The 16,796-nt window shown below is 44.2% G+C and overlaps 1 pseudogene; it reads left to right on the top strand.

Moving 5' to 3' along the window:
• The first annotated feature begins 9,328 nt into the window (after positions 1-9,328).
• LOC132365346 (transmembrane epididymal protein 1A-like) lies at positions 9,329-10,178 on the top strand (annotated as a pseudogene).
• Positions 10,179-16,796: the final 6,618 nt, after the last annotated feature.

The raw sequence follows: 16,796 nt of genomic DNA, 5'->3' as shown, positions 1-16,796 counted from the left end.
TGTTTTGTGTCTCCATGCAAATTTTAAGATTTTTTGTTCTAGTTCTGTAAAAATGCCATTGGTAATTTGATAGCGATTGCATTGAATCTGTAGATTGCTTTGGGTAGTAGAGTCATTTTCACAATATTGATTCTTCCAATCCAAGAACAGGGTATATCTCTCTATCTGTTTGTCTCATCTTTGATTTCTTTCGTCAGTGTCTTACAGTTTTCTGAGTACAGGTCTTTTACCTCCTTAGGTGCTTTATTCCTAGGTATTTTATTCTTTTGTTGCAATGCTGAATGGGATTGTTCCCTTAATTTCTCTTTCTGATCTTTTGTTGTTAGTGTATAGGAATGCAAGAGGTTTCTGCACATTAATTTTGTATCCTGCAACTTTACCAAATTCATTGATTAGCTCTAGTAGTTTTCTGGTGGCGTCTATAGGATTATCTATGTATAGTATCATGTCATCGGCAAACAGTGACAGTTTTACTTCTCCTTTTCCAATTTGTATTCCTTTTATTTCTTTTTCTTCTCTGATTGCCATGGCTAAGACTTCCAAAACTATGTTGAATAATAGTTGTGAGAGTGGATATCCTTGTCTTGTTCCTGATCTTAGAAGATATGCTTTCAGTTTTTCACCATTGAGAATGATGTTTGCTGTGGGTTTGTCATATATGGTCTTTATTTTGTTGAGGTAGGTTTCCTATATGCCCACTTTCTGGAGAGTTTTTATCATAAATCAGTGTTGAATTTTGTCAAAAGCTTTTTCTGCATCTATTGAGATGATCATATGGTTTTTCTTCTTCAATTTGTTAATATGGTGTATCACATTGATTGATTTGCACATATTGAAGAATCCTTGCATCCCTGGGATAAATCCCACTTGATCATGGTGTATGATCCTTTTAATGTGTTGTTGGATTCTGTTTGCTAGTATTTTCTTGAGGATTTTTGCATCTATATTCATGAGTGATATTGCTCTGTAATTTTCTTTTTTTGGATTATCTTTGTCTGGTTTTGGTATCAGGGTGATGGTGGCCCCATAGAATGAGTTTGGGTGTGTTCCTTCCTCTGCCATTTTTTGGAACAGTTTGAGAAGGATGGGTGTTAGCTCTTCTCTAAATGTTTGATAGAATTCACCTGTGAAGCCATCTGGTCCTGGACTTTTGTTTGTTGGAAGATTTTTAATCACAGTTTCAATTTCATTACTTGTGATTGGTCTGTTCATATTATCTATTTCTTCCTGGTTCAGTCTTGGGAGGTTATACCTTTCTAAGAATTGGTCCATTTCTTCCAGGTTGTCCATTGTATTGGCATAGAGTTGGTTGTAGTAGTCTCTTAGGATGCTTTGTATTTCTGTGGTGTCTGTTGTAACTTCTCCTTTTTCATTTCTAATTTTATTGATTTGAGTCCTCTCTCTCTTTTTCTTGATGAGTCTGGCTAAAGGTTTATCAATTTTGTTTATCTTCTCAAAGAACCAGCTTTTGGTTTTATTGATCTTTGCTATTGTTTTCTTTGTTTCTATTTCATTTATTTCTGCACTGATCTTTATGATTTCTTTCCTTCCACTAACTTTGGGTTTTGTTTGTTCTTATTTCTCTAGTTCCTTAGGTGTAAGGTTAGATTGTTTGAGATATTTCTTGTTTCTTGAGGTAGGATTTTCTTGCTATAAACTTCTCTCTTAGAACTGCTTTTGTTGCATCCCATAGGTTTTGGATTTTTGTGTTTTCATTGTCATTTGTCTCTAAGTATTTTTTGATTTCTTCTTTGATTTCTTCAGTGATCGCTTGGTTATTTAGTAATATATTGTTTAGCCTCCATGTGTTTGTGTTTTTTACATTTTAGTCCCTGTAATTGATTTCTAATCTCATAACATTGTGGTTGGAAAAGATGCTTGATATGATTTCAATTTTCTTAAATTTACCGAGGCTTGATTTGTGACCCAAGATGTGATCTATCCTGGAGTATGTTCCATGTGCACTTGAGAAGAAAGTGTAATCTGCTGTTTTTGGATCGAATGTACTATAAATATCAATTAAATCTATCTGGTCTATTGTGTCATGTAAAGCTTGTGTTTCCTTTTTCATTTTCTGTCTGGATGATCTGTTCATTGGTGTAAGTGAGGTGCTAAAGTCCCCCACTATTATTATATTACTGTCGATTTCCTCTTTTATAGCTGTTAGCAGTTGCCTTATGTATTGAGGTGCTCCTATGTTGGGTGCATATATATTTATAATTGTTATATCGTCTTCTTGGATTGATCCCTTGATCATTATGTAGTGTCCTTCCTTGTCTCTTGTAACATTCTTTATTTTAAAGTCTTAATGATATGAGAATTGCTACTCCAGCTTTCTTTTGATTTCCATTTGCATGGAATATCTTTTTCCACCTTCTCACTTTCAGTCTGTATGTGTCCCTAGGTCTGAAGTGGGTCTCTTGTAGACAGCATATATATGGGTCTTGTTTTTGTATCCATTCAGCGAGCCTGTGTCTCTTGGTTGGAGCATTTAACCCATTCACGTTTAAGGTAATTATCGATATTTATGTTCCTATTATCATTTTCTTAATTGTTTTGGGTTTGTTTTTGTAGGTCCTTTTCTTCTCTTGTGTTTCCTACTTAGAGAAGTTCCTTCACCATTTGTGGTAGAGCTGCTTTGATGGTGCTGAATTCTCTTAGCTTTTGCTTGTCTGTAAAGCTTTTGATTTCTCCATCAAATCTGAATGAGATCCTGCTGGGTAGAGTAATCTTGGTTGTAGGTTCTTCCCTTTCATCACTTTAAATATGTCATGCCACTCCCTTCTGGCTTGTAGAGTTTCTGCTGAGAAATCAGCTGTTAACCTTATGGGAGTTCCCTTGTATGTTATTTGTCGTTTTTCCTGTGTTGCTTTCAATAATTTTTCTTTGTCTTTAATTTTGGCAAATTTGATTACTATGTGTCTCGGTGTTTTCTCCTTGGGTTTATCCTGTATGGGACTCTCTGTGCTTCCTGGACTTGGGTGGCTGTTTCCTTTCCCATGTTAGGGAAGTTTTCGACTATAATGTCTTTGAATATTTTCTCGGGTCCTTTCTCTCTCTCTTCTCCTTCTGGGAACCCTATAATGCGAAAGTTTTTGTGTTTAATGTTGTCCCAGAGGTCTCTTAGGCTGTCTTCATTTCTTTTCATTCTTTTTTCTTTGTTCTGTTCTGCAGCAGTGAATTCCACCATTCTGTCTTCCAGGTCACCTATCCATTCTTCTGCCTCAGTTATTCTGCTATTGATTCCTTCTAGTGTAGTTTTCATTTCAGTTATTGTATTGTTCATCTCTGTTTGTTTGTTCTTTAATTCGTCTAGGTCTTTGTTAAACATTTCTTGCATCTTTTTGATCTTTGCCTCCATTCTTTTTCTGAGGTCCTGGATCATCTTTACTATCATTATTCTGAATTCTTTTCCTGGAAGGTTGCCTATCTGCACTTCATTTAGTTGTTTTTCTGGGGTTTTATCTTGTTCCTTCATCTGGTACATAGCCCTCTGCCTTTTCATCTTGTCTATCTCTCTGTGAATGTGGTTTTTGTTCCACAGGCTGCAGGATTGTAGTTCTTCTTGCTGTCTGCCCTCTGGTGGATGAGGCTATCTAAGAGGCTTGTGTAAGCTTCCTGATGGAAGGGACTGGTGGTGGGTAGAGCCGGGTGTTGCTCTGGTGGGCAGAGCTCAGTAAAACTTTAATCTGCTTGCCTGCTGATGGGTGAGGCTGAGTTCCCTCTCGGTTGTTTGGCCTGAGGCAACCCAGCACTGGAGCCTACAGGCTCTTTGGTGGGGCTAATGGTGTACTCCAGGAGGGCTCACGCCAAGGAGTACTTCCCAGAACTTCTGCTGCCAGTGTCCTTGCCCCTGCAGTGAGCCACAGCCACCCCCCACCTCTGCAGAAGACCCTCTAGCACTAGCAAGTATGTCTAGTTCAGTCTCCAATGGGGTCACTGCTCCTTCCCCTTGGGTCCTGATGTGCACACTACTTTGTGTGTGCCCTCCAAGAGTGGAGTCTCTGTTTCCCCCAGTCCTGTCAAAGTCCTGCAATCAAATACTGTTAGCCTTCAAAGTCTGATTCTCTGGGAATTCCTCCTCCCATTGCCAGATGCCCAGGTTGGGAAGCCTGGTGTGGGGCTCAGAACCTTCACTCCAGTGGGTGGACTTCTGTGGTACAATTGCTCTCCAGTTTGTGAGTCACCCACCCAATGGTTATGGGATTTGATTTTACTGTGATTGCACCCCTCCTATCATCTCACTACAGCTTCTCCTTTGTCTTTGGATGTGAGGTTTCCTTTTTGGTGAGTTCCAGTGTCTTCCTGCCGATGATTGTTCAGCAGTTACTTGTGATTCTGGTGCTCTCGCAAGAGGGAGTGAGGACACATCCTTCTACTCCACCATCTTGAACCAATCTTGAAATTAGCGCACTTTTAAACAACCAATGGATCAATGTTATTAGTCTGCTTGGGCCACCATTACAAAATACCACAGACTCAGTGGTTTAAACAGAAGATATTTATTTCTCTAGTTCTGAAGGCTGGGAAGACCAAAACCAAGGTGCTAGCCAATTCAGTTCCTGGTGAAGACACACTTGCTGGCTTGCAGATGACCACCTTCTCTGCTGTGTCCTCACATGGCAGACAGAGAGTTCTCATCTCTCTTTCTCTTCTTGTAAGGACATTAATCCCACCAGGGGGGCCCCACTCACATGACCTCATCTAAACCTAATTGCCTCCGAGAGACCTCACCTCCAACCAACTACCATCACACTGGGGGATTAGTGCTTCAACATATGAATTTTAAGGAGACACAAACATTCAGTCCATAACATTCTGCCCCTGGCCTCCCTAAAATTCATACAGATATACAAAAATATTCATCCCATCCCAACAGTCCCAAAAGTCTCAACTCATTCTAGCATCAACTCTAAAATCAAGAGCCTAAAGTCTTATCTAAATCAGGTATGGGTGAGATTCAAGGTATGATTCATACTGAGGCAAAACTCCTTTCCAGCTGTGAACCTGTGAAACCAGAAAAGTTACCTGCTTCCAAATACAGTCCTGGAACAGGCATAGGCTAAACATTCCCATTCTGAAAGGGAGAAAGTGGAAGGAAGGTGTTATGATCCCAAGGAAGTACAAAACCTAGCAAGGCAGATATCGTTACATCTTATGGCTGGAGAATAATTCTCTTTGGTTCTATGCTCAGCCCTCTGGTCCTTTGGAGCAATGGTCCTGCCTTCAGGACCCAGTGGATTGGCAACGCCATCCCTATTGCTCTGCTTGGCAGGTTACCACCCCCCGCCTCCAGGTGGCCCCACCCCCAAGGCTCCAGAAGACCACTATCTGACCTGTTGAAACTGAGGTGATGCCCATCCCCCCTACCTTTTGAAACCAAGGAAGCAGCCCTGATGATCTCTGAATTGCCTTCAGGGTCATTTTTCCCTTGTCTTGAAGAATAGCACATGTTCACAGCCAAATAACTTTATGGTCCAGTCCTGTCTATAGGATCTAACAAGCCCAATAGCCTTCCCTCATTTGGTCTGAGCTCCATTCCTTTGGGTTGAAACTGGCAGTGTTGCTGATGGAGTGGCTAATTAGGTCTGTAGTCTATTCCCATACTAATCCCCTTATCAAAGGGTTGTTGGGCCCCACCTTACTGTTCTCTTCAGAAAAACTTCCTCATTTTTTGCAATATGGACAGGGTGAGAATTTTCAAAACCATAAGTTAGGATCTTTTTTTTTTAATTTATTTTTTGCTGCCTTGGGTCTTCGTTGCTGTGTGCAGGCCCTCTCTAGGTGCAGCCAGCGGGGGCCATTCTTTGCTGCGGAGCGCAGGCCTCTCATTGCAGTGGTCTCTCTTTGTTGTTGAGCACGGGCTCTAGGCGCAGCGGGCTTCAGTAGTTGTGGCGTGTGGGCTCAGTAGTTGTGGCTCGCAGGCTCTAGAGTGCGGGCTCAGTAGTTGTGGTGCACGGGATTGGTTGCTCTGTGGCATGTGGGATCCTCCTGGACCAGGGCTCAAACCCGTGTCCCCTGCGTTGGCAGGCAGATTCTTAACCACTGCGCCACCAGGGAAGCCCTCAGGATATTTTCTGCTTAACAATTGCTTCTTCAATGCATTCCTCTCTTTTCACGTTATATTACAAGCAATCAGGAGGCACCAAGCCTCTCCTTAAACACTTTGCTTAGAAATCGCCTCAGTTAAACATGCATTTTCATTTCTCACAAGTTCTACCTTCCACAAAACACTAAAACATGAACATAATTGTGCCGAATTCTTTGCCATTTTTATAAAATTTATCACTTTTTCTCCATTGTCTTATAACATGTTCCTCATTCCCATCTGAGACTTCACCAGAACAAGCTTTATAGCCCATATTTCTACCAACATTCTGTTCATGACTATTTATGCTTTCTCTAAGAAGATGGACATTTCTCTATAGCGTTCCTCTTTTCCCTATAGGTCCTCAGCTCAATCACCTTTAACTGCCTGTTCATGGCAATCTTGATCTTTTCTAGCATGCACCTCCAAACTCTCCCAGCCTCTACCCATTATCCTGTTGCAAAGCTGCTTCCACATTTTTAGGTATTTGTTACAGCAGCATCCCACCTCACAGTACCAAAATTCTGTCTTAGCTCAGTCTGCGCTAATGAATACCGTAGCCTGGGTGGCTTAAACAACAAATATTCTTTTCTCACGTTTTATAGGCTGGAAATCTGAGACCAGCGTGCCAAGATGGTTGGGTTTTTGTTTTTGTTTTATTTTGGACACACCACATGGCATGCAGGATCTTATTTCCCTGACCAGGGATAGAACCCTTGCCCCCTGCAGTGGAAGCATGGAGTCTTAACCACTGGACTACCAAGGAAGTCCAGATGGTTGGGTTCTGATGAGCGTCTTCTTCCTGACTCACAGACAGGCACCTTCTCGCTGTGTGCTCACACGTCCTTTCCTCAGTGCATGCACATGGAGAGAAACAGCAGAAAGAAGATAGGTAAGGAAACAGAGGACTTGAACAACACGATAAACCAACTAGATCAAACATATACGAACACTCTCCCCAACAACAACAGAATTCACACTCTTCTGAGAGATCTTTGTCTCTCCTCCTCTGTCTATAAGGGCATTAGTCTCATCATAAGGGTCCCACGCTTATGACTTTATCTAAACCTAATCATCTCCCAAAGGTCACACCTCCAAAAACCATCACATTGGGGGTTAGAGCATCAATATATGACTCTTGCGGCGAGACAAATTTTCAGTCCATAACATGTATCATGTTGATTTTATTATTATTCATTTGCTTACCAGTGAGATTCATTATCTTGAATTTCATAGGTTTGTTAAACATTTATGGTTTTTCTTAGATGAGTAGCCAGTTTATGGCCTTTGCCCATTTTCCTACTGAGGTGTTCATTTTTAACTTCTTGATTTGTAAGAGCTCTTTATTTTGTAAGAAGACTAACACTTTGTTACATATAGAGTAAAATTTTACAGTTTGCTTTTCTCTTGAAATTGGTTTTTTAACAGTAACTTTAATATATAAATAAATTATTAATTCTAATGTTTAATTTCTATTAATAAAAACTTTAAAAATTTACATATAATTAAGCTTTTCACTTTTTTCTTTATGATTCCTGCTTTGGTATCATTCATAGAAATACTTGAACAACTTCAGCGTCATAGGAATTTAGCAAGGAATATTAGTAATAACAATAGCAAAATTACTAATAATCACTGTCATTTTTTGAGTATTTATTATGTATCAGACACTCTACATACATTATTCTACAGGGATACTTCAGAGATATTGCAGGCTTGGTTCCAGACTACCACAGTAAAGTGAATATCACAATACAATGAGTCATGGAAATTTTTTGGTTTCCCAGTGTATATAAAAGTTATGCTTGGGACTTCCGTGGCGGTACAGTGGTTAAGACTCTGCGCTCCCACTGCACGGGGCACGGGTTCGTTCGTCGGGGAAATAAGATCCCACATGCTGCACGACACAGCCGAAAAACAAAAAGAGTTATGCTTGCATTATACTGTAGTCTATTAAGTGTGCAATAACATTATGTCTAAAAAACCAATATACATACCCTAATTTAAAAATACTTTATTACTAAAAAACACCAAAACAATTACAATAGCAACATCAAAGATCAGTGATCACAGATATAATAATAACAAAAAGTTTGAAATATTGTGAAAATTACCAAAATGTGACATAGAGGCACGAAAGGAACAAATGTTTTTGGAAAAATGGCACCAATAGACTTGCTTGATGCAGGGTTGCCACAGATCTTCAGTTTTTTTAAAAAACACAATATCCACAAAGCCTGATAAAGAAAAGTGCAATAAAATAAGGTATGTCTGTATTTAATCCTCACAACAAACCTAGGAAGTAATTATTATTCCCATCCTACAGATTAGGAAACCGAGTCTCAAGAAGACAAAGTAACTTGCTTGCAGTCATGTGAGTTGCAAGTGTTGGAGCTGAAATTCAGTCACTGTGCAGATAAATGAGTAGACCCGGTCCCCATCCAGGCTCTGCTGTGCTGGCTGTTAGAAGGGACCCCATGCATGTCCCTTCCCCTCCCCCCCCGAGCCTTCATGTCACCTGTAAAATTTGTTTAGCAATAACTTCCTTATAGAGTTGTTGAGGGATTTTTAAAATTAATTTTTATTGGAGTATAGTTGTTTTACAATGTTGTGTTAGTTTCTGCTGTACAGCAAAGTGGATCAGCTATATGTATACATATATCCCCTATTTTTTGGATTTCCTTACCATTTAGGTCACCACAGAGCACTGAGTAGAGTTCCCTGTGCTATACAGTAGGTTCTCATTAGTTGTCTGTTTTATACACAGTAGTGTATATATGTCAATCCCAATCTCCCAATGTTGATGGAGTTAAATGAGAAAAAATTTATGTAACGTGCCTGGCACCAAGAGACCGTCAGTGGAAGAGAGGCCTCTTTCCTGGAGCACCTAACTCTTTCCCTCCCCTCTCCTTGTGGAGGGGTGGGGCAGAGCCTGTGAGAGAAAGGGCAAACCAGTGCCTGCAGTGAGGGGCAGAGGTTGAAATCCCAGGCCTAGCATCTAAGTAAGGAACAGAGTGTGGTGCAACGCACGCACACCATCACGCCTCCGAAAGAGGTCCCACCCAGGAGTGACTCAGATGCTTTGGACACCTTTCCCTGTGTGGGAAGCGTGGGTGGGGCTGGATCGGGAAGATCTCCCCGCGGTTCAAAAGCAGCCACTCTTGCTTGTGAGGCGTGCCTGCGGGGTTACTGCTCATCTCCCGCTGTCGCCCTGGTGGCCCTGACATACACACTGAGACCATGGGAACCCTCGGGGGACACCTGGTAGCAGGGATCTTCTTCTTCTCACTCTACTACTTGGTGCTGGTGTCCTTGGCCCTGCTACGAGGACAGAGGTTCCTCAAACCCCCTCTGCTCCCAAGGGAGAAGCGAGGGCACAGGTGGTGGCAGCTGGTCCCTGTGGAAGGAGTGGGGAAGGTGGATTCCCCCTGATTCTCATTTTCCCCGAGTTCTTCCACCCGCCGGGAACAAAGCGGCTGATGACGGTGGACTGGGAGGCCCCTCGGCGACCGTTCACGTTCAAGGACGAGCGGCGGCACTTCACCACGTACGGGTCCTTCCTCCTCGGTGGCGTGGTGGACATCGCGAGCCAGGCGTGTGCAGCTGGAGCAGGCAGCCGAGGCGCTGGCCTTCTGTGCGCTGGTGCTGCTGGCGGTGACCCACGCCGAGCACACGGGCGCCCTGGAGACCCGCGTGCACACGCTGTTCACAATGCCTGCCTTCCTGGTCGGCCTGTGCTCATCATCGAGATCTGGGTCCCCAGCCAGCCCAGCTCTGGGTGCTCAAGACTTGGGTGGGGCTGGTGCTCAGCAGCTGGCTGATGCAGTTGAGCATGCTGATGTACACGCCTCCCTCTGGGCGGCCCTGGAGAGGGGAAAACCCCGTGGACCTCGCCTTCCGCACCATCTTCTTCTGCTGGCACCTGGCCTTAGGGGCCGCCATCTACGGCCTCTGCAGCCTCCGGCATGATCGCTTCTCCTCCTGGAGAAAGGCCCCAGGTGCCAAGTACCACCTGTGCCCCATAGGCGAGGGCACTGAAGAGCTTGAGAAGCGCCGGGCAGGGGCCCAACTACGAGATGGGGGTGTCTAGGTGTAGACTCTGTCCCTGTGCTGCACCCTTTGTAATGAGAGCTTTGAGGGTGCCCACCGTGTGTCTAGTGCAGAAATGTCCTGGGATCTGCAATGTGGCTTTCCATCACAGGGGTCCCCTTCCTTGTTCCTGAATGAACCTTCCAGCTCCTAGGATTCCTGCTATCTATCTCTCTGTTCTCTCCAGGCCTGTCTCTTTCCTGTCTCGCTATTCAGTATGGTTCCTAACCATGGACATACATGAAGTGAGAGCAGGAGTAGTGTTTATCTTTGACAGCTTTTGGGATCCAAGAGGAAGAAATGAAATGAGGGAACAGAGAGAGACGGAGGGTCTCTGGGGACTCGGCAGGGCTCTGCGGGTCTGAGGCTGGGCTGGCTTAGCGTGTGCATGTGTGTGCCGGCGGCTGAAGTGGTGAAACGTGTGACAGGGAAGGGGCTCTGTTTTCACATCGTGGTGAGGACTTCTGTTTTCTTCATTTCTCTCTGTTTTTTATTCACACTAAGTGTAGCAGGAAGAAGAGCTGGTTTTGTTGTTGCTGTTTCCTAGTCTAAACTGGACGAGGCTACTTCTGCCTGAGGGAGTAAGGGATGAGGGGAAAGGGGGTGGCAATCAGCTTAGCAGGGTTCAAGTCTGGGGAGAAAGGAGGCAAGGGAGGAATTCCCAAAGGTGGGTGTAAGAAATGAGGATTATATTTGTATAATTTTAAGTTGTTTGGGTTCTGCTGTGACATAAAACAACTCCATTGCTTATGCAGAGTCTTTCGGTAAAGTCTTATGATACACATACATGTGTCTTGTGTGAGTGATTCTGGGGCAAGATCAAAGAAAGGGCCCAGATTTCAGGTGGTGGGAGCAGAAGGGGAAGAACCGCCATGAAACATGGGGCACAGATGACCTCAGTGGTTCTGAAGATGCAGGGACTCGGAGCCAAGAGGGAAACTGCAGCCCCTGGAACCTGCAGAACTTTCCAGCCAGTCACTGAGTTCCTCCCAGAATGAGGAGAGGAGGTGCTAATAAATTCACATACTCAGTGAAATATATGAAAGCAAACTATATAAAAATACTTATCCCTGGGTACAATCAGAAAACTGCTTCTGATAGCATGTGTCTGCTTATGTGAGATGATAAACGCAGCATTTGGAAGTCTGAAGAGGCAGGAAGACGGGAGTAGATGCTGGCCATAGATGTGGACAAAGGACCACAGAGAAAAGTGCCCACACATGAAGCAGCGGCAATTCTGCCATGGCACACGCAGTCAGAGATGCTGTCCTCAGAGACAGAAAACCTCTACGAAGCACAGAGAGGGATTTGCATTTGCAGATGGAGGGCAAGATGGGCTGCACATTGTCCTCTGAAATATGCCTGGACACTCCCTGAAGAAGCAGGGTGCAAGAGTGTGGAAACAGGCCCTGGAAACAGTAGGACAGGGGTTAAAGCGAAGAAGGGGAGCAAGGGAAAGGATGGAAGTGGGGCAGGGGTCTGGCAAGTCACCTGGGCTGGGCTTGCAGAGGAAGGACACTCTGGGTCTAAGGAAGAGACATGTCTTCCTGCAGCAGCTGGAACCAGGCCAGTCTCAGCTTTCCTCCCCAGCAAAGCAGGAACCAACCTAAGGAAAGGTCAGCACCTTTCTTTCTGTCCCCACCCTAAAAAGCCCAGAAACAGAGCCAGCCTTACCGGCGGCTTGTGCACCCCCAGCAGTGAAAGCACCGAGTCCTAACCACTGGACTGCCAGGGAATTCCCAGGGCCCCTCATTTTATATCTTCCGTCCAAAGCCCTGGGTGAGGCCATAGCAAGGGGTCCATATGATCGTTTATCACTGAAAACTAGCAAAAGTTAGATATTTCTGTATTCTTTTTTTCTCCATAAAATCTGGCTGCACCTTCTCCCTGAAGACTTAACACAGATTTACTTTCAGGATGCCTTATGATAAACACACCTCTTTCCCTGTTGGTAGAACATCCTTTATTCAAGGATAATGGTAATACTCTTCCTTCTTCAGCTTGGAAACAAGAAGCTTAAAATGCTAATGACATCACACACTGGCTGAGAACCACCTGCTAAAGTAGAATCCCTCAGTCAACAAATGTAAATAAGTCTTATCAGATGCTGGGCCTGACTTAAAGAGGAGTAATTGGAGGTGCAGAAAACTGATGGCTAGGAGAGAGATGGGAAGTAATTTACAGAGGTGGGTCCTGTTTATCTTCATTTGTGCTGTGTGCGGGAATTCTTGTCCTGCACATCTGGCCCTTGCCCAGCGAATCAGTCATGGCTCTCTAGGGAATCAGAACCAATAGGATGTGGATAGACAGACAGAGAATTTAAGGAATGGACTCATGAGATCGTGAGGACTGGCAAGTCCAAAATCTTCAGGGCACGCCAGCAGGCTGGAGACCCAGGGGAGAGTTGATGTTGCCATCTTGAGTCGAAGACAGTCTGGAGGCAGAATTCCTTCTTCCTCAGGACACTGCAGACTTTTCTTTTAAGGCTTTCAACTGATTGGATGAGGCCCACCCACACTATGGAGGGTAATCTGCATATTCAAAGTATACTAATCTAAATGTTAATCACATTTGTTAAAAATACCTTCACAGGGATTTCCCTGGTGGTCCAGTGGGTAAGACTCCACGCTCCCAATGCAGGGGGCCCCGGTTCGATCCCTGGTCAGGGAACTAGATCCCACATGCCACAACTCAAAAAAAAAAGATCCCGCATGCCGCAAGGAAGATCCCACATGCAGCAACTAAGACTCAGCACAGCCAAATAAATAAATAAATATTTTTTAAAAATACCTTCATAGCAACATCTAGACTGCTGTTTGACCAAACAACTGAGTACCGTGGCCCAGCCAAGTTAATTAATCATCATACTCAGCAAAATGGAACATGGCCACTCAAACATGATTTATGTCAACTGTGTTTGTCATGATTGTTGGAGACCTTCCTAAAGAATAACAGTAACTTCATTTTAAATGAACTCCATCATTATTGGTTCTGACTGCAGTGTGACTACAACTATATAATGTTCTATGGACTTTATCCCTTCCCTGTATCCTCCAGAAGGAGAATGATAGAGTGATGGGTGTGCAGGTAGGTGATGATTTTCAATTAAAAGAATAATGCTTAGAGGCTATTTTTTCTTTTTCATGTTACATATTTTAGACATCTTAGAAAATAACAAAAAGTAGTTTAAAGTATTTTGAAATCTACCATAATGCTCTTACCCAGAATTAATTACTGCCTGGCAGGGCTAAAAGGGTAGAATGTATTTCAACCACACTAAGAGGTTGGATGGTAGGGTTTACATATCAGAGATGAGGCCTTTCCTGCTGAAGATGACTGATGTGCCTGATGACCAAGGCGTGGCTGACTGAAAAGTGTTGCAGGTGAAGGTCACTGAAGATAAGGAAATCCAGAACTGGGAGTCTAGTGCTGTGGGAAGGAACTGAGTAAGGATACTGACATGCCTGGAAGATGGCAACCTTGGGCTGGAGAAGAACCCAGAGCCCAGTCTGCAGCGAATTTGGAGGAGGAGGAGGTGGTAAGGTATCAAGGATGGCCAGAAGACAGAAAATGTGACTAACATCAGCTTCAAAGGAGGAAGTGATCAGGGTTAGGCAGACATGGTAATACCTACCCCACAGAGGTACTGTGAGAAATAAATAAGGTTCTGCATAAACAACACTTAATACACAGTCTGGTGTACAGTAGATGCTCAATACATATTAGTTTGAGATTCTGAATATACATATGCACAATGACCAGACCATATATAAAAATAAAACTCTGACCCACAATCGGCAGCAACCAGCCCAGGAAGCCAGCCTGCTATCTATAAATCAGACTTGTAGAAAGTCAGCTATCGCTCACTACTAACCAGTCCAAGTAGCCAAATAATAACCCCTATAACAACTGACCCAAAATGGGAAGGACCTGATTAATAACTAACAGCTTCCCTAATTTTTGCCCTGCTTCCAACTTAGGACCAACCAAAGAAACCCAAATATGCATCCCTAAACAATCACATGATACCCCACTTCTAGTTAGCCAGCCTGCAGCTTCCCTATGCCACCAGCCTCCAATCAAGGCATAACGGATGCCTTCTCTTTTTTTTCCCACTATGAAGCATTCCCATTCCCCTGCCTGTCTTTGGGTCTTTGTCAAAAAGCAAATAAAGGTGGCTAACTCCCTTGCTATAGCAAGCCCTGAATATAAAGCCTTTTCTTGTTCTCCTTTGGTTGGTTTTCATCTATTTTCACATGTTTAATTCTTTCATTTATTCATTCAAGCAGTTATTCAATATTTATTGAGCATATGTTGATACTATATGCCAGACCCCATGCTGGGACATGAGAATAATGACGTGACCCAGATGCGCAGTTCCCTGCCTTCAAGCTCATTGTGGTTGTGGGAGAAGAAAGGCAAATAAACAGCAAAGTAAGTACAGTCTGAAAAGGACTGTGATGAGGGGCAGCTAATCCAGACTTGTGAATCAGGGAAAGCTTCCTAGAAAAGTGATGTCACCACAGGGACCTGAAGGATGAATATGGCCAAGGGAAGAGTGATGAGGGAAACAGTCAGGGACAAGTGAAACGGCCATAGCAAAAGTCCCCAGGCCATTGCATAAACACCGAAGGAAGTGAATGCAAGTGGGATGACTGGACCTCCGTGTTTGAGCCTGGAGTGGTGAGCCATGAAGGTGGAAAGGCAGACAAGGGTCAGAATCCTTCTAGGCCACATGAAGGCATTTGGCATTTATCCTAAAGCTGACAGTAATGATCAGATTTCCATTTTGGAAACATCACTCAGGCTCCATGTGGAGTGAGGCCTGGAGGGCAAACCTGGAAGCAGGGAGACCAGTTAGGAGACTAACAGGTGATGGTGGCTGGAGGAGAAGAAAAGTGCAAGGACTGGGAAGATGAGTTAGATGTTCCCACCCGGGACATCACGGCTGGAGGTCAGTAGGGTCGGGGGGTTGGAGTGGGTGGGACAAGCCAAAGCTTGTACAGCTGAGGAAGAAAGTAAATGCAGTCACTGAGAAAATGAAATCCACAGTGGGGGCTGGAGAAGAAGAGATGAATTCTGGATGGAGACATGAAGTTTAAGGTGTCGTTCTGCAAGAAGGTGGATGAACTTGTCTGGAGCTCAAGAGAAAGGATGGGTAGAGAGGGCAATCTGAAAGTCATAAACGGTCATTAAAGCCATTTATGGGGATGGATGAGATTGCCGAGGGATAGGGTACGGGGAAGAGGGCTTGGAACGGGACTCTGGGAGGCACTACACCTAACTGGAAAAAAGAAGGCAGGCACTCGTAAGGCAAACCAAGAAAGAGTAGCCAGGGAGATGTGGGGAAAACCAGGACCTTGCTGTAATATAGATACTAAATATTGATATTGTTTTAATAAACGGAGTAGCAAACAAAGCCTCGTTTCTTATTCCCAGTTCCTCCTTCCCCTTCCAGAGAAGGATGGTCCCCAGGACACTGGGAGGGAACTTACTCTACTAGTTACTAGTGCAACTGGTCATGCATTGCCCCATAGTGTTGCCCAAGCTGCATCAACAAAGTGCTAGCGTTGGTACACATCATTAAGTAAAACTGGATGATGAAATAATGGGAAGAAATGCACATGCTTAGGACAAGGACGTCCCCCTGAGGCAGGAGATAGATAGCCCCCCTCCCGCACCCTCCCCGCCCATGGTAAACAGCTGGAGTTTGTTCCCTGTGGACCGATACTCCAATATGAAAATAGCAGGACAATTGAGAGAGGAGGCTGGGCCCTGCCCAGATAAGAGATAAGAGACCACATATTTCTCATTCTCAAAGTCAAGGAGACCTTCCCGACTAGAAAGCTCCTTGGAGGTCAAAAGGGAAGTGATGCTAAGCTACCCATAGGCCTCTTCTCTGGAATCCATCTTAGCTGAGAGATGCGAGAGCACACATGGGAGGATCCTGAGATATACCAAATATAGACTCAGAACCAGGCAATTTAAAATGATTGGCCAAAGGAAACCTGGAAGAAATGCCCCATATAAGTGATTTAAACTACCATGAGGGCACGACTCTTTCTCTGAGTCCGCCTGTGTGTCTATCCACCCGTATTGTACTCTTTTTCCTCCTAATAAACACTTTATTTCACTACTCTCCGTCTTTGTGGGAATTCTTTTCTGCAAAGCCGAAGGGCCATGGCCTTGTCACTGACCACTGGTGTAGCGGCTAGGATTCAGCGCTCTCACTGCCGTGACCCAAACTCAATCTCCAGCCAGGAACCGAAACCCTGCTTCAAGCCGCTGCAGGCCGAGGCCACCTGGGATCACCCTTACGTCACGCCCAGCTGAGGATTTTACTAGTATCTTGGTTAGGTGGGACTGGCAGTTAATTCCAGGACCACCGTGGGCATTATTCCAGTTTGATGGTTGAACTGTATACAGTTAACTATTTAGTTCATTAGCCCGGGTTACTGAGTGCCTACCATCATATTTCCTCACTCTTCAATAGCCTGTGGGTACAAAAGGGACCACAGGAAGGATAATGGTTTATGTTTCAAGTCCCCCAACCTCTTAAGCCCCCTCTGAGGTACCCCTCCCCGTCCCCACAAGCCTCTCTCTCTCTCCGCCCCCCCCC

The sequence above is a fragment of the Balaenoptera ricei genome, chromosome 4 (genome assembly GCF_028023285.1).
Source record: "Balaenoptera ricei isolate mBalRic1 chromosome 4, mBalRic1.hap2, whole genome shotgun sequence".
NCBI lineage: Eukaryota > Metazoa > Chordata > Mammalia > Artiodactyla > Balaenopteridae > Balaenoptera > Balaenoptera ricei.
This window is presented reverse-complemented; position numbering and strand designations above follow the sequence as displayed.